The following is a 12037-nucleotide window of genomic DNA, read 5'->3' on the forward strand; positions in this document are numbered from 1 at the left end:
ACATAAAAGCAATAAGCATGGATAGTATTTCGGGTGCGATCATACCAGCACTAATGCACCGGATCCCATCAGAACTCCGCTGTGAAGCGTGCTTCGGCGTGAGTAGTACTAGGATGGGTGACCCCCTGGGAAGTTGTCGTGTTGCACCCCCCTTTTTCGTTGCCCGTTTGCGTTTTTTTAGATTTTACATGTGGTTTTTTTTGTTTTTTTTTTCTTTCTTGCTATTTCTATGCTCGCGTGGCCTCCGCTTCATGGTTCATGGTTTTCGTATTTTTGGAACGGAGCTGATCGGTCACGTGGGTCCCACGCCTCGCGTACGAAAACAAAGGAGGTTCTGCGTCTTTTAAGACATAAAAGCAATAAGCATGGATAGTTATATCGGGTGCGATCATACCAGCACTAATGCACCGGATCCCATCAGAACTCCGCAGTTAAGTGTGCTTGGGCGAGAGTAGTACTAGGATGGGTGACCCCCGGGAAGTCCTCGTGTTGCACCCCCTTTTTTCGTTGCCCGTTTGCGTTTTTTTAGATTTTACGTGCGGTTTGTTTTGTTTTTTTTCTTTCTTGCTATTTCTATGCTCGGGTGGCCTCCGCTTCATGGTTGATGGTTTTCGTATTTTTGGAACGGAGCCGATCGGTCACGTGGGTCCCACGCCTCGCGTACGAAAACAAAGGAGGTTCTGCGTCTTTTAAGTCATAAAAGCAATAAGCATGGATAGTATTTCGGGTGCGATCATACCAGCACTAATTCACCGGATCCCATCAGAACTCCGCAGCTAAGCGTGCTTGGGCGAGAGTAGTACTAGGATGGGTGACCCCCTGGGAAGTCCTCGTGTTGCACCCCCCTTTTTCGTTGCCCGTTTGCGTTTTTTTAGATTTTACGTGCGGTTTTTTTTTGTTTTTTTTTCTTTCTTGCTATTTCTATGCTCGGGTGGCCTCCGCTTCATGGTTGATGGTTTTCGTATTTTTTGAACAGAGCCGATCGGTCACGTGGGTTCCACGCCTCGCGTACGAAAACAAAGGAGGTTCTGCGTCTTTTAAGATATAAAAGCAATAAGCATGAATAGTATTTCGGGTGCGATCATACCAGCACTAATGCACCGGATCACATCAGAACTCCGCAGTTAAGCGTGCTTGGGCGAGAGTAGTACTAGGATGGGTGACCCCCTGGGAAGTCCTTGTGTTGCACCCCCTTTTTTGTTGCCCGTTTGCGTTTTTTTAGATTTTACGTGCGGTTTTTTTTTTGTTTTTTTTTCTTTCTTGCTATTTCTATGCTCGGGTGGCCTCCGTTTCATGGTTCATGGTCTTCGTATTTTTGGAACGGAGCCGATCGGTCACGTGGGTCCCACGCCTCGCGTACGAAAACAAAGGAGGTTCTGCGTCTTTTAAGACATAAAAGCAATAAGCATGGATAGTTATATCGGGTGCGATCATACCAGCACTAATGCACCGGATCCCATCAGAACTCCGCAGTTAAGCGTGCTTGGGCGAGAGTAGTACTAGGATAGGTGACCCCTTGGGAAGTCCTCGTGTTGCACCCCTTTTTTCGTTGCCCGTTTGCGTTTTTTTAGATTTTACGTGCGGTTTTTTTTTTCTTTCTTGCTATTTCTATGCTCGGGTGGCCTCCGCTTCATGGTTGATGCTTTTCGTATTTTTGGAACGGAGCCGATCGGTCACGTGGGTCCCACGCCTCGCGTACGAAAACAAAGGAGGTTCTGCGTCTTTTAAGTCATAAAAGCAATAAGCATGGATAGTATTTCGGGTGTGATCATACCAGCACTAATTCACCGGATCCCATCAGAACTCCGCAGCTAAGCGTGCTTGGGCGAGAGTAGTAGTAGGATGGGTGACCCCCTGGGAAGTCCTCGTGTTGCACCCCCCTTTTTCGTTGCCCGTTTGCGTTTTTTTAGATTTTACGTGTGGTTTTTTTTTGTTTTTTTTTCTTTCTTGGTATTTCTATGCTCGGGTGGCCTCCGCTTCATGGTTGATGGTTTTCGTATTTTTTGAACAGAGCCGATCGGTCACGTGGGTTCCACGCCTCGCGTACGAAAACAAAGGAGGTTCTGCGTCTTTTAAGATATAAAAGCAATAAGCATGAATAGTATTTCGGGTGCGATCATACCAGCACTAATGCACCGGATCACATCAGAACTCCGCAGTTAAGCGTGCTTGGGAGAGAGTATTACTAGGATGGGTGACCCCCTGGGAAGTGGTCGTGTTGCACCCCCCCTTTTTCGTTGCCCGTTTGCGTTTTTTTAGATTTTACGTGCGGTTTTTTTTTGTTTTTTTTTCTTTCTTGCTATTTCTATGCTCGGGTGGCCTCCGTTTCATGGTTCATGGTTTTCGTATTTTTGGAACGGAGCCGATCGGTCACGTGGGTCCTACGCCTCGCGTACGAAAACAAAGGAGGTTCTGCGTCTTTTAAGACATAAAAGCAATAAGCATGGATGGTATTTCGGGTGCGATCATACCAGCACTAATTCACCGGATCCCATCAGAACCCCTCAGTTAAGCGTGCTTGGGCGAGAGTAGTACTAGGATGGGTGACCCCCTGGGAAGTCCTTGTGTTGCACCTCCTTTTTCGTTGCCCGTTTGCGTTTTTTTAGATTTTACGTGCGTTTTTTTTTTTGTTTTTTTTTCTTTCTTGCTATTTCTATGCTCGAGTGGCCTCCGCTTCATGGTTGATGCTTTTCGTATTTTTGGAACGGAGCCGATCGGTCACGTGGGTCCCACGCCTCGCGTACGAAAACAAAGGAGGTTCTGCGTCTTTTAAGTCATAAAAGCAATAAGCATGGATAGTATTTCGGGTGCGATCATACCAGCACTAATTCACCGGATCCCATCAGAACTCCGCAGCTAAGCGTGCTTGGGCGAGAGTAGTACTAGGATGGGTGACCCCCTGGGAAGTCCTCGTGTTGCACCCCCCTTTTTCGTTGCCCGTTTGCGTTTTTTTAGATTTTACGTGCGGTTTTTTTTTTGTTTTTTTTTCTTTCTTGCTATTTCTATGCTCGGGTGGCCTCCGCTTCATGGTTGATGGTTTTCGTATTTTTTGAACAGAGCCGATCGGTCACGTGGGTTCCACGCCTCGCGTACGAAAACAAAGGAGGTTCTGCGTCTTTTAAGATATAAAAGCAATAAGCATGAATAGTATTTCGGGTGCGATCATACCAGCACTAATGCACCGGATCACATCAGAACTCTGCAGTTAAGCGTGCTTGGGCGAGAGTAGTACTAGGATGGGTGACCCCCTGGGAAGTTGTCGTGTTGCACCCCCCTTTTTTCGTTGCCCGTTTGCGTTTTTTTAGATTTTACGTGTGGTTTTTTTTTGTTTTTTTTTCTTTCTTGCTATTTCTATGCTCGGGTGGCATCCGCTTCATGGTTGATGCTTTTCCTATTTTTGGAACGGAGCCGATCGGTCACGTGGGTCCCAAGCCTCGCGTACGAAAACAAAGGAGGTTCTGCGTCTTTTAAGACATAAAAGCAATAAGCATGGATAGTTATATCGGGTGCGATCATACCAGCACTAATGCACCGGATCCCATCAGAACTCCGCAGTTAAGCGTGCTTGGGCGAGAGTAGTACTAGGATAGGTGACCCTTTGGGAAGTCCTCGTGTTGCACCCCTTTTTTCGTTGCCCGTTTGCGTTTTTTTAGATTTTACGTGCGGTTTTTTTTTTCTTTCTTGCTATTTCTATGCTCGGGTGGCCTCCGCTTCATGGTTGATGCTTTTCGTATTTTTGGAACGGAGCCTATTGGTCACGTGGGTCCCACGCCTCGCGTACGAAAACAAAGGAGGTTCTGCGTCTTTTAAGACATAAAAGCAATAAGCATGGATAGTATTTCGGGTGCGATCATACCAGCACTAATGCACCGGATCCCATCAGAACTTCGCTGTGAAGCGTGCTTCGGCGTGAGTAGTACTAGGATGGGTGACCCCCTGGGAAGTTGTCGTGTTGCACCCCCCTTTTTCGTTGCCCGTTTGCGTTTTTTTAGATTTTACATGTGGTTTTTTTTGTTTTTTTTTCTTTCTTGCTATTTCTATGCTCGCGTGGCCTCCGCTTCATGGTTCATGGTTTTCGTATTTTTGGAACGGAGCTGATCGGTCACGTGGGTCCCACGCCTCGCGTACGAAAACAAAGGAGGTTCTGCGTCTTTTAAGACATAAAAGCAATAAGCATGGATAGTTATATCGGGTGCGATCATACCAGCACTAATGCACCGGATCCCATCAGAACTCCGCAGTTAAGTGTGCTTGGGCGAGAGTAGTACTAGGATGGGTGACCCCCGGGAAGTCCTCGTGTTGCACCCCCTTTTTTCGTTGCCCGTTTGCGTTTTTTTAGATTTTACGTGCGGTTTGTTTTGTTTTTTTTCTTTCTTGCTATTTCTATGCTCGGGTGGCCTCCGCTTCATGGTTGATGGTTTTCGTATTTTTGGAACGGAGCCGATCGGTCACGTGGGTCCCACGCCTCGCGTACGAAAACAAAGGAGGTTCTGCGTCTTTTAAGTCATAAAAGCAATAAGCATGGATAGTATTTCGGGTGCGATCATACCAGCACTAATTCACCGGATCCCATCAGAACTCCGCAGCTAAGCGTGCTTGGGCGAGAGTAGTACTAGGATGGGTGACCCCCTGGGAAGTCCTCGTGTTGCACCCCCCTTTTTCGTTGCCCGTTTGCGTTTTTTTAGATTTTACGTGCGGTTTTTTTTTGTTTTTTTTTCTTTCTTGCTATTTCTATGCTCGGGTGGCCTCCGCTTCATGGTTGATGGTTTTCGTATTTTTTGAACAAAGCCGATCGGTCACGTGGGTTCCACGCCTCGCGTACGAAAACAAAGGAGGTTCTGCGTCTTTTAAGATATAAAAGCAATAAGCATGAATAGTATTTCGGGTGCGATCATACCAGCACTAATGCACCGGATCACATCAGAACTCCGCAGTTAAGCGTGCTTGGGCGAGAGTAGTACTAGGATGGGTGACCCCCTGGGAAGTCCTTGTGTTGCACCCCCTTTTTTGTTGCCCGTTTGCGTTTTTTTAGATTTTACGTGCGGTTTTTTTTTTGTTTTTTTTTCTTTCTTGCTATTTCTATGCTCGGGTGGCCTCCGTTTCATGGTTCATGGTCTTCGTATTTTTGGAACGGAGCCGATCGGTCACGTGGGTCCCACGCCTCGCGTACGAAAACAAAGGAGGTTCTGCGTCTTTTAAGACATAAAAGCAATAAGCATGGATAGTTATATCGGGTGCCATCATACCAGCACTAATGCACCGGATCCCATCAGAACTCCGCAGTTAAGTGTGCTTGGGCGAGAGTAGTACTAGGATGGGTGACCCCCGGGAAGTCCTCGTGTTGCACCCCCTTTTTTCGATGCCCGTTTGCGTTTTTTTAGATTTTACGTGCGGTTTGTTTTGTTTTTTTTCTTTCTTGCTATTTCTATGCTCGGGTGGCCTCCGCTTCATGGTTGATGGTTTTCGTATTTTTGGAACGGAGCCGATCGGTCACGTGGGTCCCACGTCTCGCGTACGAAAACAAAGGAGGTTCTGCGTCTTTTAAGTCATAAAAGCAATAAGCATGGATAGTATTTCGGGTGCGATCATACCAGCACTAATTCACCGGATCCCATCAGAACTCTGCAGCTAAGCGTGCTTGGGCGAGAGTAGTACTAGGATGGGTGACCCCTGGGAAGTCCTCGTGTTGCACCCCCCTTTTTCGTTGCCCGTTTGCGTTTTTTTAGATTTTACGTGCGGTTTTTTTTTGTTTTTTTTTCTTTCTTGCTATTTCTATGGTCGGGTGGCCTCCGCTTCATGGTTGATGGTTTTCGTATTTTTTGAACAGAGCCGATCGGTCACGTGGGTTCCACGCCTCGCGTACGAAAACAATGGAGGTTCTGCGTCTTTTAAGATATAAAAGCAATAAGCATGAATAGTATTTCGGGTGCGATCATACCAGCACTAATGCACCGGATCACATCAGAACTCCGCAGTTAAGCGTGCTTGGGCGAGAGTAGTACTAGGATGGGTGACCCCCTGGGAAGTCCTCGTGTTGCACCCCCTTTTTTGTTGCCCGTTTGCGTTTTTTTAGATTTTACGTGCGGTTTTTTTTTGTTTTTTTTTCTTTCTTGCTATTTCTATGCTCGGGTGGCCTCCGTTTCATGGTTCATGGTCTTCGTATTTTTGGAACGGAGCCGATCGGTCACGTGGGTCCCACGCCTCGTGTACGAAAACAAAGGAGGTTCTGCGTCTTTTAAGACATACAAGCAATAAGCATGGATAGTATTTCGTGTGCGATCATACCAGCACTAATGCACCGGATCCCATCAGAACCCCTCAGTTAAGCGTGCTTGGGCGAGAGTAGTACTAGGATGGGTGACCCCCTGGGAAGACCTTGTGTTGCACCTCCTTTTTCGTTGCCCGTTTGCGTTTTTTTAGATTTTACGTGCGGTTTTTTTTGTTTTTTTTTCTTTCTTGCTATTTCTATGCTCGAGTGGCCTCCGCTTCATGGTTGATGCTTTTCGTATTTTTGGAACGGAGCCGATCGGTCACGTGGGTCCCACGCCTCGCGTACGAAAACAAAGGAGGTTCTGCGTCTTTTAAGTCATAAAAGCAATAAGCATGGATAGTATTTCGGGTGCGATCATACCAGCACTAATTCACCGGATCCCATCAGAACTCCGCAGCTAAGCGTGCTTGGGCGAGAGTAGTACTAGGATGGGTGACCCCCTGGGAAGTCCTCGTGTTGCACCCCCTTTTTTGTTGCCCGTTTGCGTTTTTTTAGATTTTACGTGCGGTTTTTTTTTGTTTTTTTTTCTTTCTTGCTATTTCTATGCTCGGGTGGCCTCCGTTTCATGGTTCATGGTCTTCGTATTTTTGGAACGGAGCCGATCGGTCCCGTGGGTCCCACGCCTCGTGTACGAAAACAAAGGAGGTTCTGCGTCTTTTAAGACATACAAGCAATAAGCATGGATAGTATTTCGTGTGCGATCATACCAGCACTAATGCACCGGATCCCATCAGAACCCCTCAGTTAAGCGTGCTTGGGCGAGAGTAGTACTAGGATGGGTGACCCCCTGGGAAGACCTTGTGTTGCACATCTTTTTTCGTTGCCCGTTTGCGTTTTTTTAGATTTTACGTGCGGTTTTTTTTGTTTTTTTTTCTTTCTTGCTATTTCTATGCTCGAGTGGCCTCCGCTTCATGGTTGATGCTTTTCGTATTTTTGGAACGGAGCCGATCGGTCACGTGGGTCCCACGCCTCGCGTACGAAAACAAAGGAGGTTCTGCGTCTTTTAAGTCATAAAAGCAATAAGCATGGATAGTATTTCGGGTGCGATCATACCAGCACTAATTCACCGGATCCCATCAGAACTCCGCAGCTAAGCGTGCTTGGGCGAGAGTAGTACTAGGATGGGTGACCCCCTGGGAAGTCCTCGTGTTGCACCCCCCTTTTTCGTTGCCCGTTTGCGTTTTTTTAGATTTTACGTGCGGTTTTTTTTTGTTTTTTTTTCTTTCTTGCTATTTCTATGCTCGGGTGGCCTCCGCTTCATGGTTGATGGTTTTCGTATTTTTTGAACAGAGCCGATCGGTCACGTGGGTTCCACGCCTCGCGTACGAAAACAAAGGAGGTTCTGCGTCTTTTAAGATATAAAAGCAATAAGCATGAATAGTATTTCGGGTGCGATCATACCAGCACTAATGCACCGGATCCCATCAGAACCCCTCAGTTAAGCGTGCTTGGGCGAGAGTAGTACTAGGATGGGTGACCCCCTGGGAAGTCCTTGTGTTGCACCTCCTTTTTCGTTGCCCGTTTGCATTTTTTTAGATTTTACGTGCGGTTTTTTTTTGTTTTTTTTTCTTTCTTGCTATTTCTATGCTCGAGTGGCCTCCGCTTCATGGTTGATGCTTTTCGTATTTTTGGAACAGAGCCGATCGGTCACGTGGGTCCCACGCCTCGCGTACGAAAACAAAGGAGGTTCTGCGTCTTTTAAGTCATAAAAGCAATAAGCATGGATAGTATTTCGGGTGCGATCATACCAGCACTAATTCACCGGATCCCATCAGAACTCCGCAGCTAAGCGTGCTTGGGCGAGAGTAGTACTAGGATGGGTGACCCCCTGGGAAGTCCTTGTGTTGCACCCCCCTTTTTCGTTGCCGGTTTGCGTTTTTTTAGATTTTACGTGCGGTTTTTTTTTGTTTTTTTTTTTCTTGCTATTTCTATGCTCGGGTGGCCTCCGCTTCATGGTTGATGGTTTTCGTATTTTTTGAACAGAGCCGATCGGTCACGTGGGTTCCACGCCTCGCGTACGAAAACAAAGGAGGTTCTGCGTCTTTTAAGATATAAAAGCAATAAGCATGAATAGTATTTCGGGTGCGATCATACCAGCACTAATGCACCGGATCACATCAGAACTCCGCAGTTAAGCGTGCTTGGGCGAGAGTAGTACTAGGATGGGTGACCCCCTGGGAAGTTGTCGTGTTGCACCCCCCTTTTTTCGTTGCCCGTTTGTGTTTTTTTAGATTTTACGTGCGGTTTTTTTTTGTTTTTTTTTCTTTCTTGCTATTTGTATGCTCGGTTGGCCTCCGTTTCATGGTTCAAGGTTTTCGTATTTTTGGAACGGAGCCGATCGGTCACGTGGGTCCTACGCCTCATGTACGAAAACAAAGGAGGTTCTACGTCTTTTAAGACATAAAAGTAATAAGCATGGATAGTATTTCGGGTGCGATCATACCAGCACTAATGCACCGGATCCCATCAGAACCCCTCAGTTAAGCGTGCTTGGGCGAGAGTAGTACTAGGATGGGTGACCCCCTGGGAAGTCCTTGTGTTGCACCTCCTTTTTCGTTGCCCGTTTGCGTTTTTTTAGATTTTACGTGCGGTTTTTTTTTGTTTTTTTTTCTTTCTTGCTATTTCTATGCTCGGTTGGCCTCCGTTTCATGGTTCATGGTTTTCGTATTTTTAGAACGGAGCCGATCGGTCACGTGGGTCCTACGCCTCACGTACGAAAACAAAGGAGGTTCTGCGTCTTTTAAGACATAAAAGCAATAAGCATGGATAGTATTTCGGGTGCGATCATACCAGCACTAATGCACCGGATCCCATCAGAACCCCTCAGTTAAGCGTGCTTGGGCGAGAGTAGTACTAGGATGGGTGACCCCCTGGGAAGTCCTTGTGTTGCACCTCCTTTTTCGTTGCCCGTTTGCGTTTTTTTAGATTTTACGTGCGGTTTTTTTTTTCATTCTTGCTATTTCTATGCTCGAGTGGCCTCCGCTTCATGGTTGATGCTTTTCGTATTTTTGGAACGGAGCCGATCGGTCACGTGGGTCCCACGCCTCGCGTACGAAAACAAAGGAGGTTCTGCGTCTTTTAAGACATAAAAGCAATAAGCATGGATAGTTATATCGGGTGCCATCATACCAGCACTAATGCACCGGATCCCATCAGAACTCCGCAGTTAAGTGTGCTTGGGCGAGAGTAGTACTAGGATGGGTGACCCCCGGGAAGTCCTCGTGTTGCACCCCCTTTTTTCGTTGCCCGTTTGCGTTTTTTTAGATTTTACGTGCGGTTTGTTTTGTTTTTTTTCTTTCTTGCTATTTCTATGCTCGGGTGGCCTCCGCTTCATGGTTGATGGTTTTCGTATTTTTGGAACGGAGCCGATCGGTCACGTGGGTCCCACGCCTCGCGTACGAAAACAAAGGAGGTTCTGCGTCTTTTAAGTCATAAAAGCAATAAGCATGGATAGTATTTCGGGTGCGATCATACCAGCACTAATTCACCGGATCCCATCAGAACTCCGCAGCTAAGCGTGCTTGGGCGAGAGTAGTACTAGGATGGGTGACCCCCTGGGAAGTCCTCGTGTTGCACCCCCCTTTTTCGTTGCTCGTTTGCGTTTTTTTAGATTTTACGTGCGGTTTTTTTTTGTTTTTTTTTCTTTTCTTGCTATTTCTATGCTCGGGTGGCCTCCGCTTCATGGTTGATGGTTTTCGTATTTTTTGAACAGAGCCGATCGGTCACGTGGGTTCCACGCCTCGCGTACGAAAACAAAGGAGGTTCTGCGTCTTTTAAGATATAAAAGCAATAAGCATGAATAGTATTTCGGGTGCAATCATACCAGCACTAATGCACCGGATCACATCAGAACTCCGCAGTTAAGCGTGCTTGGGCGAGAGTAGTACTAGGATGGGTGACCCCCTGGGAAGTCCTCGTGTTGCACCCCCTTTTTTGTTGCCCGTTTGCGTTTTTTTAGATTTTACGTGCGGTTTTTTTTTGTTTTTTTTTCTTTCTTGCTATTTCTATGCTCGGGTGGCCTCCGTTTCATGGTTCATGGTCTTCGTATTTTTGGAACGGAGCCGATCGGTCACGTGGGTCCCACGCCTCGCGTACGAAAACAAAGGAGGTTCTGCGTCTTTTAAGACATACAAGCAATAAGCATGGATAGTATTTCGGGTGCGATCATACCAGCACTAATGCACCGGATCCCATCAGAACCCCTCAGTTAAGCGTGCTTGGGCGAGAGTAGTACTAGGATGGGTGACCCCCTTGGAAGTCCTTGTGTTGCACCTCCTTTTTCGTTGCCCGTTTGCGTTTTTTTAGATTTTACGTGCGGTTTTTTTTTGTTTTTTTTTCTTTCTTGCTATTTCTATGCTCGAGTGGCCTCCGCTTCATGGTTGATGCTTTTCGTATTTTTGGAACAGAGCCGATCGGTCACGTGGGTCCCACGCCTCGCGTACGAAAACAAAGGAGGTTCTGCGTCTTTTAAGTCATAAAAGCAATAAGCATGGATAGTATTTCGGGTGCGATCATACCAGCACTGATTCACCGGATCCCATCAGAACTCCGCAGCTAAGCGTGCTTGGGCGAGAGTAGTACTAGGATGGGTGACCCCCTGGGAAGTCCTCGTGTTGCACCCCCCTTTTTCGTTGCCCGTTTGCGTTTTTTTAGATTTTACGTGCGGTTTTTTTTTCTTTCTTGCTATTTCTATGCTCGGGTGGCCTCCGCTTCATGGTTGATGGTTTTCGTATTTTTTGAACAGAGCCGATCGGTCACGTGGGTTCCACGCCTCGCGTACGAAAACAAATGAGGTTCTGCGTCTTTTAAGATATAAAAGCAATAAGCATGAATAGTATTTCGGGTGCGATCATACCAGCACTACTGCACCGGATCACATCAGAACTCCGCAGTTAAGCGTGCTTGGGCGAGAGTAGTACTAGGATGGGTAACCCTCTGGGAAGTTGTCGTGTTGCACCCCCCCTTTTTTCGTTGCCCGTTTGCGTTTTTTTAGATTTTACGTGCGGTTTTTTTTTGTTTTTTTTTCTTTCTTGCTATTTCTATGCTCGAGTGGCCTCCGCTTCATGGTTGATGCTTTTCGTATTTTTGGAACAGAGCCGATCGGTCACGTGGGTCCCACGCCTCGCGTACGAAAACAAAGGAGGTTCTGCGTCTTTTAAGTCATAAAAGCAATAAGCATGGATAGTATTTCGGGTGCGATCATACCAGCACTAATTCACCGGATCCCATCAGAACTCCGCAGCTAAGCGTGCTTGGGCGAGAGTAGTACTAGGATGGGTGACCCCCTGGGAAGTCCTCGTGTTGCACCCCCCTTTTTCGTTGCCCGTTTGCGTTTTTTTAGATTTTACGTGCGGTTTTTTTTTCTTTCTTGCTATTTCTATGCTCGGGTGGCCTCCGCTTCATGGTTGATGGTTTTCGTATTTTTTGAACAGAGCCGATCGGTCACGTGGGTTCCACGCCTCGCGTACGAAAACAAATGAGGTTCTGCGTCTTTTAAGATATAAAAGCAATAAGCATGAATAGTATTTCGGGTGCGATCATACCAGCACTAATGCACCGGATCACATCAGAACTCCGCAGTTAAGCGTGCTTGGGCGAGAGTAGTACTAGGATGGGTAACCCCCTGGGAAGTTGTCGTGTTGCACCCCCCCTTTTTTCGTTGCCCGTTTGCGTTTTTTTAGATTTTACGTGCGGTTTTTTTTTTGTTTTTTTGTCTTTCTTGCTATTTCTATGCTCGAGTGGCCTCCGCTTCATGGTTGATGGTTT

General features: G+C 46.8%; 35 non-coding genes across 35 annotated transcripts; all 35 read left to right on the forward strand.

The window, feature by feature from the left end:
- Positions 1 to 31: 31 nt before the first annotated feature.
- On the forward strand, positions 32 to 150 carry LOC145150354 (5S ribosomal RNA). Its single transcript, XR_013731171.1, has one exon. It is a non-coding gene; the product is annotated as a 5S ribosomal RNA (ribosomal RNA).
- A 230-nt stretch (positions 151 to 380) lies between these two features.
- LOC145146470 (5S ribosomal RNA) lies at positions 381 to 498 on the forward strand. The gene has a single exon (XR_013727415.1). It is a non-coding gene; the product is annotated as a 5S ribosomal RNA (ribosomal RNA).
- Positions 499 to 725: 227 nt separating this feature from the next.
- LOC145134398 (5S ribosomal RNA) lies at positions 726 to 844 on the forward strand. The gene has a single exon (XR_013719130.1). It is a non-coding gene; the product is annotated as a 5S ribosomal RNA (ribosomal RNA).
- A 229-nt stretch (positions 845 to 1073) lies between these two features.
- Positions 1074 to 1192, forward strand: LOC145141126 (5S ribosomal RNA). The gene has a single exon (XR_013722455.1). It is a non-coding gene; the product is annotated as a 5S ribosomal RNA (ribosomal RNA).
- Positions 1193 to 1422: 230 nt separating this feature from the next.
- On the forward strand, positions 1423 to 1541 carry LOC145141780 (5S ribosomal RNA). The gene has a single exon (XR_013722979.1). It is a non-coding gene; the product is annotated as a 5S ribosomal RNA (ribosomal RNA).
- Positions 1542 to 1760: 219 nt separating this feature from the next.
- LOC145146897 (5S ribosomal RNA) lies at positions 1761 to 1879 on the forward strand. Its single transcript, XR_013727821.1, has one exon. It is a non-coding gene; the product is annotated as a 5S ribosomal RNA (ribosomal RNA).
- A 229-nt stretch (positions 1880 to 2108) lies between these two features.
- On the forward strand, positions 2109 to 2227 carry LOC145150895 (5S ribosomal RNA). The gene has a single exon (XR_013731702.1). It is a non-coding gene; the product is annotated as a 5S ribosomal RNA (ribosomal RNA).
- Positions 2228 to 2457: 230 nt separating this feature from the next.
- Positions 2458 to 2576, forward strand: LOC145150259 (5S ribosomal RNA). Its single transcript, XR_013731079.1, has one exon. It is a non-coding gene; the product is annotated as a 5S ribosomal RNA (ribosomal RNA).
- Positions 2577 to 2805: 229 nt separating this feature from the next.
- LOC145134405 (5S ribosomal RNA) lies at positions 2806 to 2924 on the forward strand. Its single transcript, XR_013719134.1, has one exon. It is a non-coding gene; the product is annotated as a 5S ribosomal RNA (ribosomal RNA).
- Positions 2925 to 3154: 230 nt separating this feature from the next.
- Positions 3155 to 3273, forward strand: LOC145148091 (5S ribosomal RNA). Its single transcript, XR_013728991.1, has one exon. It is a non-coding gene; the product is annotated as a 5S ribosomal RNA (ribosomal RNA).
- A 231-nt stretch (positions 3274 to 3504) lies between these two features.
- On the forward strand, positions 3505 to 3623 carry LOC145144871 (5S ribosomal RNA). The gene has a single exon (XR_013725872.1). It is a non-coding gene; the product is annotated as a 5S ribosomal RNA (ribosomal RNA).
- A 219-nt stretch (positions 3624 to 3842) lies between these two features.
- LOC145150853 (5S ribosomal RNA) lies at positions 3843 to 3961 on the forward strand. Its single transcript, XR_013731668.1, has one exon. It is a non-coding gene; the product is annotated as a 5S ribosomal RNA (ribosomal RNA).
- A 229-nt stretch (positions 3962 to 4190) lies between these two features.
- Positions 4191 to 4308, forward strand: LOC145146471 (5S ribosomal RNA). The gene has a single exon (XR_013727416.1). It is a non-coding gene; the product is annotated as a 5S ribosomal RNA (ribosomal RNA).
- Positions 4309 to 4535: 227 nt separating this feature from the next.
- Positions 4536 to 4654, forward strand: LOC145134413 (5S ribosomal RNA). The gene has a single exon (XR_013719137.1). It is a non-coding gene; the product is annotated as a 5S ribosomal RNA (ribosomal RNA).
- Positions 4655 to 4883: 229 nt separating this feature from the next.
- Positions 4884 to 5002, forward strand: LOC145141129 (5S ribosomal RNA). Its single transcript, XR_013722456.1, has one exon. It is a non-coding gene; the product is annotated as a 5S ribosomal RNA (ribosomal RNA).
- Positions 5003 to 5232: 230 nt separating this feature from the next.
- LOC145149206 (5S ribosomal RNA) lies at positions 5233 to 5350 on the forward strand. Its single transcript, XR_013730059.1, has one exon. It is a non-coding gene; the product is annotated as a 5S ribosomal RNA (ribosomal RNA).
- A 227-nt stretch (positions 5351 to 5577) lies between these two features.
- On the forward strand, positions 5578 to 5695 carry LOC145148711 (5S ribosomal RNA). Its single transcript, XR_013729583.1, has one exon. It is a non-coding gene; the product is annotated as a 5S ribosomal RNA (ribosomal RNA).
- A 229-nt stretch (positions 5696 to 5924) lies between these two features.
- LOC145155492 (5S ribosomal RNA) lies at positions 5925 to 6043 on the forward strand. The gene has a single exon (XR_013735929.1). It is a non-coding gene; the product is annotated as a 5S ribosomal RNA (ribosomal RNA).
- Positions 6044 to 6271: 228 nt separating this feature from the next.
- LOC145150092 (5S ribosomal RNA) lies at positions 6272 to 6390 on the forward strand. Its single transcript, XR_013730920.1, has one exon. It is a non-coding gene; the product is annotated as a 5S ribosomal RNA (ribosomal RNA).
- Positions 6391 to 6617: 227 nt separating this feature from the next.
- Positions 6618 to 6736, forward strand: LOC145134416 (5S ribosomal RNA). The gene has a single exon (XR_013719138.1). It is a non-coding gene; the product is annotated as a 5S ribosomal RNA (ribosomal RNA).
- Positions 6737 to 6964: 228 nt separating this feature from the next.
- LOC145149318 (5S ribosomal RNA) lies at positions 6965 to 7083 on the forward strand. Its single transcript, XR_013730167.1, has one exon. It is a non-coding gene; the product is annotated as a 5S ribosomal RNA (ribosomal RNA).
- A 227-nt stretch (positions 7084 to 7310) lies between these two features.
- On the forward strand, positions 7311 to 7429 carry LOC145134420 (5S ribosomal RNA). Its single transcript, XR_013719141.1, has one exon. It is a non-coding gene; the product is annotated as a 5S ribosomal RNA (ribosomal RNA).
- Positions 7430 to 7658: 229 nt separating this feature from the next.
- On the forward strand, positions 7659 to 7777 carry LOC145149565 (5S ribosomal RNA). Its single transcript, XR_013730421.1, has one exon. It is a non-coding gene; the product is annotated as a 5S ribosomal RNA (ribosomal RNA).
- Positions 7778 to 8005: 228 nt separating this feature from the next.
- Positions 8006 to 8124, forward strand: LOC145143984 (5S ribosomal RNA). The gene has a single exon (XR_013725008.1). It is a non-coding gene; the product is annotated as a 5S ribosomal RNA (ribosomal RNA).
- Positions 8125 to 8351: 227 nt separating this feature from the next.
- On the forward strand, positions 8352 to 8470 carry LOC145146035 (5S ribosomal RNA). The gene has a single exon (XR_013726984.1). It is a non-coding gene; the product is annotated as a 5S ribosomal RNA (ribosomal RNA).
- A 230-nt stretch (positions 8471 to 8700) lies between these two features.
- On the forward strand, positions 8701 to 8819 carry LOC145149566 (5S ribosomal RNA). The gene has a single exon (XR_013730422.1). It is a non-coding gene; the product is annotated as a 5S ribosomal RNA (ribosomal RNA).
- A 228-nt stretch (positions 8820 to 9047) lies between these two features.
- LOC145149568 (5S ribosomal RNA) lies at positions 9048 to 9166 on the forward strand. The gene has a single exon (XR_013730424.1). It is a non-coding gene; the product is annotated as a 5S ribosomal RNA (ribosomal RNA).
- A 220-nt stretch (positions 9167 to 9386) lies between these two features.
- Positions 9387 to 9504, forward strand: LOC145149207 (5S ribosomal RNA). The gene has a single exon (XR_013730060.1). It is a non-coding gene; the product is annotated as a 5S ribosomal RNA (ribosomal RNA).
- Positions 9505 to 9731: 227 nt separating this feature from the next.
- On the forward strand, positions 9732 to 9850 carry LOC145134428 (5S ribosomal RNA). The gene has a single exon (XR_013719144.1). It is a non-coding gene; the product is annotated as a 5S ribosomal RNA (ribosomal RNA).
- A 230-nt stretch (positions 9851 to 10080) lies between these two features.
- LOC145155957 (5S ribosomal RNA) lies at positions 10081 to 10199 on the forward strand. The gene has a single exon (XR_013736384.1). It is a non-coding gene; the product is annotated as a 5S ribosomal RNA (ribosomal RNA).
- Positions 10200 to 10427: 228 nt separating this feature from the next.
- Positions 10428 to 10546, forward strand: LOC145150348 (5S ribosomal RNA). The gene has a single exon (XR_013731166.1). It is a non-coding gene; the product is annotated as a 5S ribosomal RNA (ribosomal RNA).
- A 228-nt stretch (positions 10547 to 10774) lies between these two features.
- On the forward strand, positions 10775 to 10893 carry LOC145134899 (5S ribosomal RNA). Its single transcript, XR_013719415.1, has one exon. It is a non-coding gene; the product is annotated as a 5S ribosomal RNA (ribosomal RNA).
- Positions 10894 to 11112: 219 nt separating this feature from the next.
- Positions 11113 to 11231, forward strand: LOC145149072 (5S ribosomal RNA). The gene has a single exon (XR_013729934.1). It is a non-coding gene; the product is annotated as a 5S ribosomal RNA (ribosomal RNA).
- A 231-nt stretch (positions 11232 to 11462) lies between these two features.
- On the forward strand, positions 11463 to 11581 carry LOC145134435 (5S ribosomal RNA). Its single transcript, XR_013719147.1, has one exon. It is a non-coding gene; the product is annotated as a 5S ribosomal RNA (ribosomal RNA).
- Positions 11582 to 11800: 219 nt separating this feature from the next.
- LOC145147506 (5S ribosomal RNA) lies at positions 11801 to 11919 on the forward strand. Its single transcript, XR_013728407.1, has one exon. It is a non-coding gene; the product is annotated as a 5S ribosomal RNA (ribosomal RNA).
- The last annotated feature ends 118 nt before the right edge of the window (positions 11920 to 12037 follow it).

Source organism: Lactuca virosa, chromosome 1 (assembly GCF_052849685.1).
Source record: "Lactuca virosa cultivar CGN04683 chromosome 1, Lactuca_virosa_CGN04683_v6, whole genome shotgun sequence".
Classification (NCBI taxonomy): Eukaryota; Viridiplantae; Streptophyta; class Magnoliopsida; order Asterales; family Asteraceae; genus Lactuca; species Lactuca virosa.